Here is a 15,939-nt window from a genome sequence, read left to right on the forward strand (position 1 = left end):
AAGAAAACTTGCAGTGCAAAATATGTCTTTATGAGTAAACAAATGGGAAAGTTTCAAAGTGTTTCTCAGTCAAAACTTAAACTTTTCATCTAGTAGCTCCAATATTGTCTCCATGTATAAAAAAAATAATAGAAAATCTTTTCAAATTTAACCTTCAACAAATAGCATGTTATGCAAAACATTACTCAGTAAATGGTTAATGTTTAATACATACCTAGAGATTAAATAAAACGTAGAATCTGTTCTATGTAAAACACTGGATTGATCGGACAGCTGTTTATTGGCTCTGTTAGAAAGAGCACTCAGGTAAAACGCTTTTAACACCAAAAAGCTACGTAAGTCTACGCACTAAACAGCTGCTTCAATCAACACTACACCTTTTTTGATTTTCACATATTTCTATCTCAAAGCGTTATTCATGAAAGTCCATATCCTTTTCTTCTCAGTATTTCCTTTACTTAGATTTATTAGTGTCAGAATTATTCCCATAGATGAACCTAATAACTAAGCAGATGTGAGCCACTACTGTTTTCAGGACCAGATTAAATAGCTGTTTCACTCTCTGGTGAATTTAACATTCATTTTAAAGTAGTTTATTTAAGTACATATGATTATCTTTAGTTTTCTCCCAGATACTTGCTACACATAATTTGGCTGTACTGTTAAAATAGGCAATGCTAAAACGTAGACGAAACACCCTGTATTCTCATATTTTAATGGGACTTAACTACATATAAGAAATTTATGAAAATTTGGTGGACTGTTTCTTTAAGAAACTTTCAATGAAAATAGTCAGATGTACTATAATGACTTAACATGAACAAGTGTATGTGTACTAAATCTCACGTGAAATTGGATTTACTATGTGAATCAGCATGAAAACATGTTTATGTCATACTGTGGTCTAGGTGCAGGTCTGTTTTCTTCCTCCCTCTCCTCTGCAGGGCTGGACGGGCAGGTGCGTTCCATCAGAGCTAATTACCAGTCTTCATAAGGAGCTGATACCAGGTGGAGGGCGTCAGCAGTGTTGGGAAAGTTCTCTTTCTACGTGAACTAGTTCAAAGTTCAGTTCACACATTTTAAAATGAACTAGTTCAGTTCATAGTTCATAATTCAAAATTTTGAACTAAGTTCACAGTTCCAAAAAATGAACTAGTTCATAGTTCTTTTTTTTTTTCATATATTGCTCAATTACACCATAGCCTACTGTAGAACCACAGACAGCAATTATTTTATCAGTTGTAACTCTGAAACTGTGCGTCAGATTTCATCTTCATATCCAGTTTTGAATCCTTATCCAACCAGGGTTTACATTAGCATTGAGGGGACAGCATTTCCCCATTGTTGCTTTAACGCTTTGTTGCTGTCCATTCACTTCACACTAGTAGCAGCTGCAGCTTTCACCCCTACAGTATATTCTCAGAAACATCAGGAAAAATGTGCTGCTTGAATGGTCTTTTTTATGAGGAATTATTAAAAGAAAAACAGGAAAGTAGTCTTTAAGGCGCAAATGTTGTTTTTTTTATTTTAATATTTTTTCTATTTGAAATTTCATTTCAGTACATACTAAAAAGGAATCCTGGAAAATTATACCAGGCAGGTTTAAGTGCAGATTGTTTTACTGAAAGCCGGCGGGCAAAGTTTGCAGAGAAATGTCAGATTGTTGCCATCATCCTCACCGACCACCTGGTCATAAACCTGTTTAAAGTGATCATACTGCTGCTTTGTCGCATCCACGGTCGCCTCCATGCTGCTGTGGCTTCCACGCTGCATTTTGTTTTGATGACGCACGCGGCTGTAGGCTACGATGCTGGTAGCTGGTGTTGCCAGATTGGGTGTTTTTCCCGCTACATATTAAGGCCTGTTTACGGTGTGATTTAGCCGGGGTTTCGCCTGGAGGGCTTTATAGAAATCTGGCAACCTATTGAACGGAGCTGAACTGAGAGAGCGTGCCGTTCACAGACACCAGAATGAACGAGTTCACAATAACGTTCATCAGGCAATAATGCAGTACGTTCAGTTCACGTTCGCCCAAAATATGAACGAGTTCATGAACTTTCGTTCAATGAACGCGTTCAGGCACAACACTGGGCGTCAGTACGTTTACGCTTCTGCGTGGTACAGACCAACTCTTTGTTTGCCTCGTTCTCTGTGAGACCTAACCTAACCTAGTCCCTGTGATTTCCTTCCAGAAAGCCATCCAGTTTAAGGCCTCGAATCAGAGTCAGACACCTGGAAAATTCTCTTTCCAGAGAAGAAGCCCCGGATCCTTCTGTCAGCCCTCCTGCCTGCGCTCGCCTGCCTGTCCACTCTCCAACAAACCAACACTGAGAGAGAATCTGGACCTGCACCAACAACCCGGACCACCGAACAGCACTTCTTTCCCCAGACCAAGCCCCTAGCCGCCACCTCCGTGAGTTCACCATCTAAACCAGAATCTCACAAATCCCAAAGCTCAGTTTATTCACCATCCTCCCTATCTTTTCCAGCAGAGCTCACCAGACCTCCGAACAGCCGAAATCCGATCTTATCCATTTCTTCAATAAACTTTTTCTCATATCCAACTGTCTCATATTTTTTGTCTTCTTCAGAGTCACACGTTCTCAGCATGACAGTTTATGCATGTACTGATACAATCGGAGGTTTTCCTGCACATGCATTTTTTTAAAATAACTTAGTTATGCAAAGATAGAGTAAGGAATGGACAGAGGCTTTAGAACATCAGGCCCCCTCTATACTGAAAATGGTTATTGGCGTTATTAATGCCCATGTCCCTATACCACTCTGATGCTGCTAGCCACTTTATTGTCAAATCATGTTAAATAATGCATATTGTATTTACCTCCAGTGTTTTGCAAAAGTTTGTATTGGTTTAGTTTATAAGTGAATATAGTCTTCAGTAGTTTTACAGTGGGTTATCATGATGTTTCTATGTTTCATTATGTTTATTTATGTTTACTCTTTATGGTTAATCTTTGAAATCCCACTTTTATCTGACTTATAATGACAATGACTGCTATCATTCTATAACAGGCTGTTCCTCTTGGGCCGAGCATATTCCAGCATGCCAGACAACGAATTAGATGAATTAGTCAGAGAGGTGGTGGCAGGCATGACATGTTAGGTCCTGAGTCTGTAAGAGCGTCACTGCGTGCGAGGGGAGGTCCTGTGCAAAGAAGAAGGGTGCGGAAAAGCTTGCTGCGCACAAACCCGGGGGGGGCGCTGCGCTAAGGTGGTTGCTGAACAGACCGGAGAGACGAAGTTACAGTGTGAAAGGTCCTAACTGTTTGTGGCACATTGATGGTAACCACAGATTGATAAGCTCTTTATCTTTTCAAAATGCACTTATTCACAGATATTTAGCACCTTTCTGTCATTGCTTACATTAACATTAAGAATGTGTTTTTAGGTGGAGGATTGTCATCCATGGTGGAATAGATGGCTACAGTCACCTGGTTGTTTTCCTTAGAGCAGGGGTGTCAAACTGGTTCCAGAAAGGGCCGTGTGGCTGCAGGTTTTCTTTCCAACCAATCAATAGCACACCAGACTCCAGTCATCTCATCAAGTCATCATCTTCAGATTGGACTCTTGATGAGATGAATTGAGTCTGGTGTGCTATTGCTTGGTTGGAAAGAAAACCTGCAGCCACACGGCCCTTTCTGGAACCAGTTTGACACCCCTGGTGGTTTTCAATGGTCAAAAATCAGGACACCTTCAGTCGATCATCTGATTGCCACAGGACGGGAGAAAAAGCGTTTATTTTATAGATCAAATTCACATGCTGTCCTCAGTACACGTAACACAGCGCTTCACATTTCAACAGAACACATCTAGCTTTTTCCTCAACTCCTCATTCAAATCTGGGCGTTTATATAGTTTCAACATTGCACTGTGTGGATGTATGTGCACGACTGGACGCTCTGATAACATTTCCTGGAAGTTCTTGGCTAGTGACCGGATTGCGTGCGAGTGGGCCTAATGATTTTGTTTTTCCAGACTTATCCTGGCAGTCAAGCCAAGATGAGTACGTGGCCTCCAGACTGCTTGCTCTGTGTTATCAATCATTGTGAGCTTAAGGTCACGATGACCTGAGGCAACACAATTCGCTTCTACATTCCCTCCTGTAGTTCATTGAAAATGAAGTATTAATGAGAATTTGCATAGTGATGGTAATATAACGCAACTAAGTGCACTTATGTGTATGTGAAGTTTAAATGAAACAGTATCTAAGTGTTACCGACGCAGCCCAGTCTGGATGCAAGTTGAGAAAAACAAATTAAATGTCATGATTAATAACAAAACTAAAGCAAATAACAAAACAAAGTGAATATTACTGAACCTTCAAAGAAAGATCATCATTTTCCACATGGCCATGATTCGATTAGTATGGGATCGAAAACCCCTTTTTCGTCCTGTGGGCATCTTACTCTTTCATTTCATACTCATGTAAGAGGAAACTATCCCATCGACCCATGCTTCCCCCAAACATCCATCCTTCCTCCGGCGTCGGCCGTAGCACAAATCGCATCCTGACCATGCTACTCATGATGATCTGTGAAACCAACACTGTTTGAACCATTCAACCCAATCTTGATATTAATTGATATGTGAAGGGTAACTATTCAAAACATTTCAAATAACTCGAACTTAGTTATAGTGTATTGTAGTATATAAGCTAGGTAAATGAAAGAAAAAGAAAATTAAGTAGGTCAGTCAGTCAATAGTCTGAGTCCCCAGTCCTCTAAACAGCCACCCATGTATGGTTTACAATGTGAAATAATAAACAGTAATACAGGTTATAATGCAAAGCAATGGCATGTTACAATCATCAGGTTTATATTTACAGAATACAAGAATAATCAATAATTGTGTTGTCTTCTTTCCTGTTGAAAAAAATCAAAAATATAGTTCTTTCACTTCAGGGCTCTGTCCTTGGCTTTTAAAGGCATAAACACAGGATCACAGGTTCCCGCCTTTAGTATTTTGCAGGCGGAAGTTGAAGGTTTGCAGTCTTATGCCTGGGGTCACCGGTCTTTACAATCCATCCCCTCAAAATGAGTAAGACAGAAAAACCACAATTAGTGTTCTTATCAGCAAATATCAACTAATCATAGACAATAATATTGTCCTATTGTTGTACGTAGTGTTTGACTTATCTAATTCAATTGGAGAAGGATCCCATTCCCTCCTGTGATGCTTTCATCACATCTGATCCTGTCGGTCATCCATCTCCTGGTGGCTCCTTGGTGTTGCATTCTTTCGACGAGTAGCTAGAGTTCGCTGGTCCTCTTGTCCTTCCATTACTCTTTGATGTACCTCCCTTATTATTTGAGTTCAGTCAGTCTGCTCCTTGGTTGTCCTGGCCCCGTGGGCCTCGCATATCGTTCATGTGTCCATGGCTTATGTGGATCCAGAGTAAGGGCAGTCCTTTTCCCAGTGTCCTTAAATCTCACTATCAGATGTTATCCTGCGAGGAAAGAAAAAAACTGACCAGTATCTTGAAACTAAATCTAGAGATGTAACACATCCTGTTTTTCATGAGTCCAGTTTCTGTAATTAATGTTCAAATTAAATTAAGAGAACTTTTGATTGTTGCAGTAAAGTCCCATTGTCTCTTGGTGTATCTTCTCTCTTATCCGCAATTATTAATATTTCCAAATATTCTCCAATAATCTGTAAAATTTAAATCTCAGAGAATTAACCTTTCTGATAATAATGAAATAAATCATGTAACACGATTGTAGGACTTCAGATTGGACCTCAGGCCAAAACAACAAATAAAAGTCTATCTTTTGTTGGATCATCTTACCTGTTCAAAGAAACATGAAATAAATTACAATCATCTTACCTTCCTAAAATAACAAAAACAGGAGAAAACTTTACTCAAAGAAAATGGCAGTCCAATCCTACTGTGCAATCGGTGTTACAGCTTCAAATCGCTCCACAATACTTTCAGGAATCTTGTAATTTAAATACTTGTTAACACAGCTAAGTGTGAGATAAATACACTGGAACTTCATCACCTTTTCTATTCCTCTGTAAGGTCCTTCTCATCACAGAGTTCCTGGGTCCTTTTCCTCGAAGTGCATCAATCCCCAATTATATGTTAATGACACAAGGAAAGAAAACAAAAAAACATGAGTAAAATAATAATTTGAATTTACAATGCGACCCTTAAACAGGTTCCTCTTTCAGGGGAATTAGATTATGAAAGAAAAGACAAGAAATAATATAGTCAAACCGCTCTCAGCTCTCAGGTGTTCTTTTCAGGCTCCATAGCGTACCGAGGCTCAGCCATTTTGTCACAGGGTGGAGGCATCATCTGGGGGCAATTTGGTGATCCTTGCTCTAAAAAATTTAAACACTGAGAATATTGTTCCTTATTATCTTAGCCTTCTGTTCCAATTTTGTTAACCAGGGTTTTCATGCACAAGAGTAGTAAGAAGTACTAAAGATTTTAGCAGCATAGTAATAATGAGAATAAAAGCAAAAATCCTTTTTCCTCTGGAAGCAAGTTGAGTGCCATCCTACATTATCTTTAAATACAATCTGCATTCTGGCTTTCTGTGCTTTATAACAACATTTGTCAATGCATCTAGATCTAGGATTTATCGGACAGTTTATACACTTGGATCACATAATCTCACACTTACATAATATTCCTGAATTCAAATCTTAAGGTGCTTTTCCAGTTGTAAAGCCTGTTTTTATTCAGTGTTTTACTGTTAGAAATGTATTAAGAACATGTGTGACAATCTGCGTTTCGTATTGGAGACTGAAATTATGCTTAACTTTTCATCTTATTTGTGTAAAGTCTGATTTCTAAATTAAACTAATCCTTGATCTTGCAAATTCTGCAGAGATACATTTTTACTTTTACTTATTTATAATGTTTATCCTGTTAGATATTAGTTGGCTCGGTACAGATAACCAGGAATGTAACCCTTTTAAGGTTGTACGTTTCGTCTTGGATATTCATAAACAAGTTAGTGTACCAACTTTAACCTTAATCACTTCTGTAGTTCTCTGCCAAGCTACAAAAAATAAAAAGTTGTTTTCCTGTGGACGGAAGTTGCTTAATCAGACTGGAATGCAGAGTGACTTTTCCTCTCTCCATGGAGCAAGCAAGAGAGAGACGGACAGAAAAAGTCTTTCGAAACACAAAGATATTTGAGTAAGTATTAACATACTTTATTCGGCTTTGAGCTAGAACTGTATTTAGTCTGTTTTAGCCTATAATTTGTTTTGTCATCTGCATTTAGGATTCTGATCTGTCTCTATATTACTCTTTAGTGCAGTAAACAGTTTTCATTCTACGCTTCACGTAGAATCATCTAATGTAATCTAAAGCATAACTAACCTCTCACATCTATTAATATAATCGGTTCTTCACTTCTTGAACCAGATCTGCTTCTTTGTTCTGTTTCAAGCTCATATATTGAATTAAATACATGTTGCTCTCACTTTAGGATGTAAGAGTTTTATTCAAAATCCAAGTAACATTTTGTACAAAAACATTGCAAACATTATTCTCTATTTCTGTATCTTATTGAGTAAGCAGCTAGTCCTGATGCTGGGGAGAGAAAGTCTAACTTAAATAAACATCCTGGTTTATTATTGTAAAACTAGTCTGAATGTTGATTTCTTAGTTTTACTTAACATTTTTCAGAAGTACATCTAGTGCATTATTTAAGGATTCATAGAATCTCTTAGAATCTCTAATTTATGGAAATTTTTTGTCTTTAAATACTGCATAGGCTTCTGCTGCTTTAATTTTATTTTATGTTGTAGACAGTCTTAATTTAAGTTTCCTGATATATTTACGTTTAGCAGCTTCTTTTGCATTCTCTAATATTTATATTCCATATAGTTTACAGGTGCACATGTTAATCTTACATTCTACTTTGTGCCTAGATAATCACTAGGAGGTTCATACTGAAGGTTTCTATTTAATTGATTTGAATCATGACCTATTCTGACATAGTCACATAATTTTCACATGTCTCTATCTTCTGATTTAGTTCTTAATACTATAGACTGTTTGTTTTAAATCACTGAATTTGGAAGCACATCTAAAGTATCAGCAGCTGAGCTCTATGTAATATCCATTAATAGTTTTCCTACCTTACTATGACATTTGGCACAAACCGTGAGTCTTCCTTCAGAAAAGGTTTCAGGTTTAGCAGCGTCTGTGAAGAGAAACTTAAAGCAGAATAATTAGTACGTTGTTAATGCAGAATGTGCAATTAAAACCTGGTCCACATTGTGTCCTGCAGTAGGGAGGCTGAGCCTTTGTACTTAAAAAATAAAACTGGTCTGGAAATGTTTGATCTTTCCCATTCAAACCTTTGATCAATTAATACATCATGTTTATCAACCTTAACAGAGAATATAGTCATAATGAAGAACACTGATTTGTAATATTTGAAATAACATCTGTAGATTCACTGTTGGCTGAATCTTTACAAATCATAGCTGGTGGTTTTTCAACTTAACTGTTCCAAAAACAAACTAAAAGTAAAAGAAAGGTTCAAACAGCATCCCATAGGATTCAGGATGTAACCGTTGTAATGATTTACATAGTGGCAATTAGTAACATATTCTGAACATTTTGAAGCTTATTAATTACTGCTTTTAGTTTTCCCAATTCTAATTCAGTCTTTGTGAAGTAAACATCAGCAGGTTTACACAGAATGTCGGTGTGAGTTCTGTCCCCCAAAGCTGGAAACAAGTTGTTCTAAGATGAACAGAAAAAGGAAAAGAAAAGAAAGGACAAAATCTTACTCTAATGTTATTAACTTATCTAAATGTCAGTGTTACTTAATTCTAATTGCATGAACTGATCAGCATGTTTTCTCTAAGTCCTAAAATGTCTCTGCTAAATGTGATATGAGATATTCTTCCTCATGCTGGTTCTAAGTCTCATAATGTGCTCAGCAAACTTCACATCATTCTATATTAAATACTGACCATATTTTGTTAAGCGTTTGTTTTAGAAAGTATCTGAACCAGAACGTAATGCATTATGATGTTACAAAATAGTTTTGCTATAAAGAAAATCATGACAAGGTTTGGAATGTAATTTTATTTTAAGATAATCACAGCTGCTCTAAGACGTTGATTACAAATTTTGATTGTATTCAGTTTTCAATAGATGCTTTAGAATTAGAAGTACAGTTAAACCTATAGGTTGTTTTGTAAGACAGAATAGATGTTATTTTAGACACCATGTAAATGTAAATGTTTTGCTGATCTCTGCTGTTGCACATAAATAAACCATAATTCACTTACTCTGACCATAAAGCTGTGTTAATTTGAGTATCTGATGTGTTTGGTTTTTTTTTTTGCAGCTTCTTCACGTCCAGCAACCAGCGACAGAAACATCTCCTATTTTGGCCGAGTTTATTAATTAATTGAAGTTTTTATTGATCTCAGCAGTGGCTGCCATCATTGGGCACCAGAGAGCAGTCAGGGTTAAGGGTCTTGCTCAGAGACCCAGAGTGGCAGTCTGTGGAAGAGGGTTTCAAACTCGCAACCTCAGGATTCCAAGCTCTATGCCCCAACCACAAGGCCAGCACTTCCCTCCAAGCTTTTCATGTTAGCTGCAGCACTTTCTAGTTCTGCCAGTGTTCTTTGCTCGAGCCGCTTCGGCTAGATGACCGTGATTCCTCCAGTCTCCGCCTCATTCGGTCTCGGCTGCACGGCTTCAGTTCAACAGGCTCACCTCGGCATTTAGTGATCAGCTGGTCACAAGTCTGAGGACTCTCGTGCCGCTCCGAGCCCCCCTGGGCTCAGGGCACCGTATCCTAACCTTTCAGCCAAACTCATCCAACTCCTGTGTCTACATACCATTTTCATTACTCTGTAAATAATAATGCACGTCCTCCACAACACCCCATGTTTAAGACAACCACAATACTGTTTGAAGTTTAATTAAATTCTCCATGTTATTAATTTGCCTTGTTAATTGTTTTATGAAAAAACTATTTATAAATCATAATTTTCCCATAGCAAAACCACTTTCCAGCTTTTGCTTCAAGGTGTTAAAAGGACTTCATTTTATTTATCTCTTACCCCTAATAATTGTTGAGTTGTATTTGTTCTATCAAGTTTCATCAAAAGTTAATTACATTAAGAAATCCTTAGCATAAATGTAACTTGCTCTTTTTGAAAATTCACCTTTAAGTATTCTTAATAATTAGTGTTTCACTTATTCACTTTGCTACAGTAAGATCAACATAACTCAGGAGTAATCTAATTCTGTCATCTATGTGCAAAGGAAGGATTTGTCTAATCATGTGGGGTTTATCATAATCAAATATAAGCTTAAAAATCAGTCTCTTTACATGCCGTCAACAATATCATTCTAGTGTAACAATCAGTACATTGTTTTCAGTTAAAAATGCTTCGAAACCCTCGGGCCCTAATTCTATTTTGATCGCCCCTGCTTAAACTCTGGTAACTGTGCTTCTCCTTCTGTCTCTCAGTGACACAAGCAGCTGTGTGTGAGTCAGGAAATAATATCTGTGTGTAGAAAATGTGTGTGTGTTGAAAATGTGTGTGTGTTGAAAATGTGTGTGTGTTGAGTTTCCGTTTGCCTCGGGACAGAATTCAGAACCATTTTTGGACCTTACTGTTGGGCGGGAGGTGGGAGGGGGGGGGGGTTTACAGAACTTTAGTACAAATCGATTTTCTACCTTTAACATGTTAATTTCAAGACATAGTAAGATGTAAATATATTAATCAATATATTTCTTATAAAATCGACCATAGTTTTTCACTTTTTATAAACATTTGAAAAAGAGGTTCAACACTTTAAATCAATGATTTCAGCTCCTCTCAAGGTTCACCTCCAGAAATCACAGCAACATCGATAGCATTTGCAAAACAACATAAACAAAATATAACTAAAACCAAACACTTTATAATAGAAAATGTCTAGACCAGATCCTATTTCTTGTGCACATTATTTGTATTTTCTTTTTCGAAAGTTTTGTCATTGTTTGTCTTGTAGTATTTTCTGATGACTTTGGTCCCACTCATTACTGAATTACTCAAAACGCATCCAAATAGAACGTGCAGAAATTCGACTTTTTCAGCAACAGGTTTCCTGCATACCTTTCTTATCATATGTCCGGACGTGGATGCATAGAGAGAATCCAGTTCTTCATGGGATTTTATGTTTATTGCCATATTAATCTATGTTTTAACATAACTGTAATCTAATTATCTGCTGTTTAATTCTACTATTGATCTGTTTATACTGAAACATAATAGAACTAATATTTTATACCCCAGACAGACATGTTGACATTGAACAAACAACATAGAACAGACAGACAGACAGACAAAGAACATAAAGACAGACAGACAGACAGACACATGCCGGCTTCTAACATAGTTTTGTTTATAGTAATATATAGTCCTATTTAACAGATACAGAACGTCGTGGCGTTTTTAGCTTCCAGTGTGTGTGTGTGTGTCAGCGCACACACAGACAGGCTCATAGGAGAAGAGAAGAAAAAGGGAGGGGGCTTTTACTAAGAAAAACTTGTTTTGAAACTTTTTAGATGTTGTCTTACAAATTTTGAAACTTCTCTTCTATCCACTGTTTACGTAACAAATTGTTCTGTAATAATTAACAACTTTTCGACCAAGTATGTTTAAAGATTGGGCACAATTAAGCCTTTTCTGTTGGAACAAACAACTGGACTCCTATTTTTCATGCAGGTCAGCTATTAGAAAATGTGACGCAGTTACAATTGAAGTGAGAGCAGACGTCTTTTACAGATATAAAGTGATCACTTTCTTTCTTTTGTTTAGTCTTTTATGTTTTTAGACTTATTTATGCAATTATTTTCACTTTTTATGTTTTGATTCCCTTATTTAATGACTTTTATTTCCTCCTTTTATTTTGACCTCTTATGTCCTCTGGGACACTTAGGAGAGGTTATTAAACATCTCTACATTTTGTAGGGACTGGATCTTACTCTACACTGTTTTCAGTCTGATTAAATTACAGTGATTAAGCAGATCTGATTACAGATTCTGGAAGGAGGTTTGAATTTAAACAGATGTTTTTAGTGTACACTTAGATTTCAAACACACATACAGAATCACACAGAGTCACACGTTAATACAGAGTCACACAGAGCTCTTTAGACATTCATACCATTACATGCCATGGCAATTAATCGGTTGTGCACAGAATTCTTTAACTTCATAGACCCAAGCAGCCAATTTAAACTAATTTGCATGCACTTTCCAACTCTTTTATCAACTTTTGGTCTAACATCATCAACACAGAGCCACACTGCTCTCTGTTGCTTCTTTCTCCGGAGATAAACAACTTCAACAACTGAGATCTCGATATAGTCCCTCTGGACTTCAGGCCTATTTCTCAACAACAACAGCCTTTCAGGCTCAGTCGAACTGCGACTCGGCGACATATTAAACTAGGAAATTTATTTTCCTCACTAGAATGAGATATACATATTAGTTGCATCATTCATAATGATACATCACTTATAATCCGTGACCGCCAGTTTCCACCAATTTCTATAAAGTTATGGTGCAATCTCGCTTCAGCAGATTACTATTAATCATCCAAAACAAAAATCCGAGCCAGTTCTCGACAGCTACTATTTATCTCAAGATGCCAATTTATGCTGCAGCAAACATCCAGTGGCAAACAGATAATCGTCTGATACAGTTTAAATGTGTGTCCAGCTTCCAAGCAGCTTAAGTGATCTGCTTTATATCAGTCATTAAAATAGGATCAAGGGATTTGACCTACCTTCTCCTGATTCTAAAGTTGTTCCCGGGTTCTTTTCTCAGCTCGGCCAATGCATCAAATGTGGTGGTTTTCAATGGTCAAAAATCAGGACACCTTCAGTCGATCATCTGATTGCCACAGGACGGGAGAAAAAGCGTTTATTTTATAGATCAAATTCACATGCTGTCCTCAGTACACGTAACACAGCGCTTCACATTTCAACAGAACACATCTAGCTTTTTCCTCAACTCCTCATTCAAATCTGGGCGTTTATATAGTTTCAACATTGCACTGTGTGGATGTATGTGCACGACTGGACGCTCTGATAACATTTCCTGGAAGTTCTTGGCTAGTGACCGGATTGCGTGCGAGTGGGCCTAATGATTTTGTTTTTCCAGACTTATCCTGGCAGTCAAGCCAAGATGAGTACGTGGCCTCCAGACTGCTTGCTCTGTGTTATCAATCATTGTGAGCTTAAGGTCACGATGACCTGAGGCAACACAATTCGCTTCTACAGAGCCTCCTCTAACAACCGCAGCACTGCAGTGTTTGAATGCTGTGGCTTGCTATGGTGCGCCCTCCCGGGTCAGGACTGACCGAGGAGGGAAAAAACGCTGCAGTGTCTGAGCTTATGAACATCTTCAGAGGTTTCCACGGGGCAGTGCCATTCAGGGGAGGAGTGTACACAGCCAGTGTATAGAGAGGCTCTGGGGGGGCCTCTGGCGTGGACTGGTCAGTGTGTACCATGAGCTGTTCCACTTTCTGGAGAGTGAGGAAATAATCAACCCTGATAATGACATGCACCTCTGGGCTCTCCATGTCTACCCCCCGAGGCTCAACCCAGATTTGGCTGATTTTTGCAATCATTGGAACAACCAGGGGCTGAGGACAGAAGGTCACTGCAGATGTTTGTGCAAGGGTGTCTCCACCAGCATGGAAGGAGTTGGACTGCCATGCAGGACATTTTTTCCGTGACTGCAGCTGTCCCTGCTGTGAATGATATACAGCCTCTACCTCCTCAAGCTGATGGTGCTGCTAGAGCTGCTGGAGAGCCTGATGCTCCTGCATCACAGGAAGAGGCTGCGTTGTTGCTAGACTGGCCAGAGAGAGTAACTGTTGCTTCGATAGACGTCATTATGGAAGAGGCAGCGGTGGAGCAAATACAGGGACAGTTGGACCCCTTAGGTGGACCCAGGGGACAGCATGGACTACAAATCATCCGTGACCTGGTGGCTTTTCTGGACTCCTTTTCATAGGGATTCTACCCGCTTTCTCATGGACCCCCTGCAATTTGACTATGATTGCTCTAATGGGGTGGAGGATCCATATTTAACAGTAATCCACCTTTTGCACCTTTAGAAACCAAAGGCACATGCTAAGGATTTGTTTGTGTACTTTGCGTCTGCCAGATATTTCCCATCCCTGTTCTAATATCCTCCACATGTTCCATATTTCATTGTATTAAAGTTGCTCATTTTTATATCATCCATAAACAGTAATTGATAATTATCTATATGTTGCAATGTCTTCCTTCCACTGGGGCAATGAACAGTAAAACTGAACTGTCCTACTGGGGGCTCTGCCATCACTAGTTGTGTGGCGCCATCTACAGGTCAAAATAACTATCAGCAGGCTGCACATTCCTGTGAAACCGCAGCCAAAAACATCAACATTTCTACCCCCAAAAAAACTGCACAAAGACACGAACCTGACAACGAGAAAAGAAAAGGAAGCCGAGTGGAATACAGACAGAAAGAGAGAGAGACATCAGTGAGTAGGTGTCTCTGTGGGGGGGGGGGGTTAAATTACCAGCTGAATGACCACTGTAACCACTGAACAACCATTGCACACATTGGATCATTGCAGATTATAGAGACACATTCATCATTAATCAGGACTACGTAAAGTGGGGCAGAGTTCTGTTATTCATCCCAAGGCAAACTAAGGTGGATGACAGCTTACATTAATGTATGTCAATGTGAAACATTTTTACATTAAATAATGAATGGAGATGGATCAACAACAACAGAGAAGAAGGCTACATTTATGTAATCTCAAAATAAAAAGAAACTAAGAAACGGGCTTGGTTATAGACGAGAGAGAATAGAAAGGGAAAAATCAAACCGTCTCAGCCGGACTCCAACCTGCATGCTTCACCCACGACTGTTCAGTTAGAAACCATGGGGAACCGTTCCTACTGATACCTGGAAAGCACTATGCATTAGTTACCCATACATGTCCATGGAGATAGGCCTGGAAATGGATTCAAAGAGCAAAGAGCATGCAGTCATTCTATTCCTAAAGGCTTTGTGAAATGGCAATGCAGTGAAGTTTGGTAACAATGACACACAGAGCTCTGTGCAGAGTTTCACAAAGCAGATCTGGGCTCAACTATGTTGGTCTGGCTGCCTTGATCAGCGACTGGATGCAACCAGTTCAATGCATTGGCTGTGGGAAAAGGAGGGACATTATTATCATATTAGGAAAACGCGCGTATTTTACACGCGTTGTCTGCATTAGAACGCAGAACCACCTCCACCATCATATTTAACATCAGACACCGGAGCAGATGAAGAGCCTGCTGATGGGAACATATCAGTCAGTTTGGACACATTTCGCTGCGTCCGTTTGAAGAACTTCTTTTTTCGTGCAGTTTCTCTGCGCCTCCCTTGCGTTTCTTCTCCATTACTACAGTGAACCCCGCTGCACAAAGTTCCAATGGAGAGTGAAGGTGTTTCTCTACTTTCTGATTGGCCTAGCCCTTTAGACTGACAGGGATGATAACCAATGGGCTGCAGTAGCCTGAGGTAAGGGCCGGATGATCGGAACAGACTCTACGCTGCTGATTGGATTTTTCTTCATGCATTATGCAAATATAACGAGGCCGATATATAATAATAATAATAATAATAATAATAATAATAATAATAATAATACATATTATTAAAGGTATACTATGCAACCGGTGTTGATTTTCCAGCGAGGCTCCCCCCAGAGGGCGAAAGTAAAAGTGCACTGTCGTAAATATGCTCAGCTGTTCTCCAGGTTTCTCCGTCAAGCCAGGCGCGGTTGTTTTGAGCTTAGCAGACAGTATGAACATGCACACAGAGAGAGAGAAACCATTCCAATGTTACTTACAATCGCATCAGCAGAAACGCGAGGTC

At 38.9% G+C, this 15,939-nt stretch overlaps 2 long non-coding RNA genes across 2 annotated transcripts; one reads left to right on the forward strand and one right to left on the reverse strand.

The window, feature by feature from the left end:
• The first annotated feature begins 7,050 nt into the window (after positions 1-7,050).
• LOC119780894 lies at positions 7,051-10,135 on the forward strand. Its single transcript, XR_005280466.1, has 2 exons — positions 7,051-7,174; positions 9,351-10,135. It is a non-coding gene; the product is annotated as an uncharacterized LOC119780894 (long non-coding RNA).
• On the reverse strand, positions 10,063-13,285 carry LOC119780893. Its single transcript, XR_005280465.1, has 2 exons — positions 12,793-13,285; positions 10,063-12,750 (listed from the first exon to the last, which is right to left on the reverse strand). It is a non-coding gene; the product is annotated as an uncharacterized LOC119780893 (long non-coding RNA).
• Positions 13,286-15,939: the final 2,654 nt, after the last annotated feature.

The sequence above is a fragment of the Cyprinodon tularosa genome, unplaced genomic scaffold (genome assembly GCF_016077235.1).
Source record: "Cyprinodon tularosa strain WSP-4 unplaced genomic scaffold, ASM1607723v1 ctg1674, whole genome shotgun sequence".
NCBI lineage: Eukaryota > Metazoa > Chordata > Actinopteri > Cyprinodontiformes > Cyprinodontidae > Cyprinodon > Cyprinodon tularosa.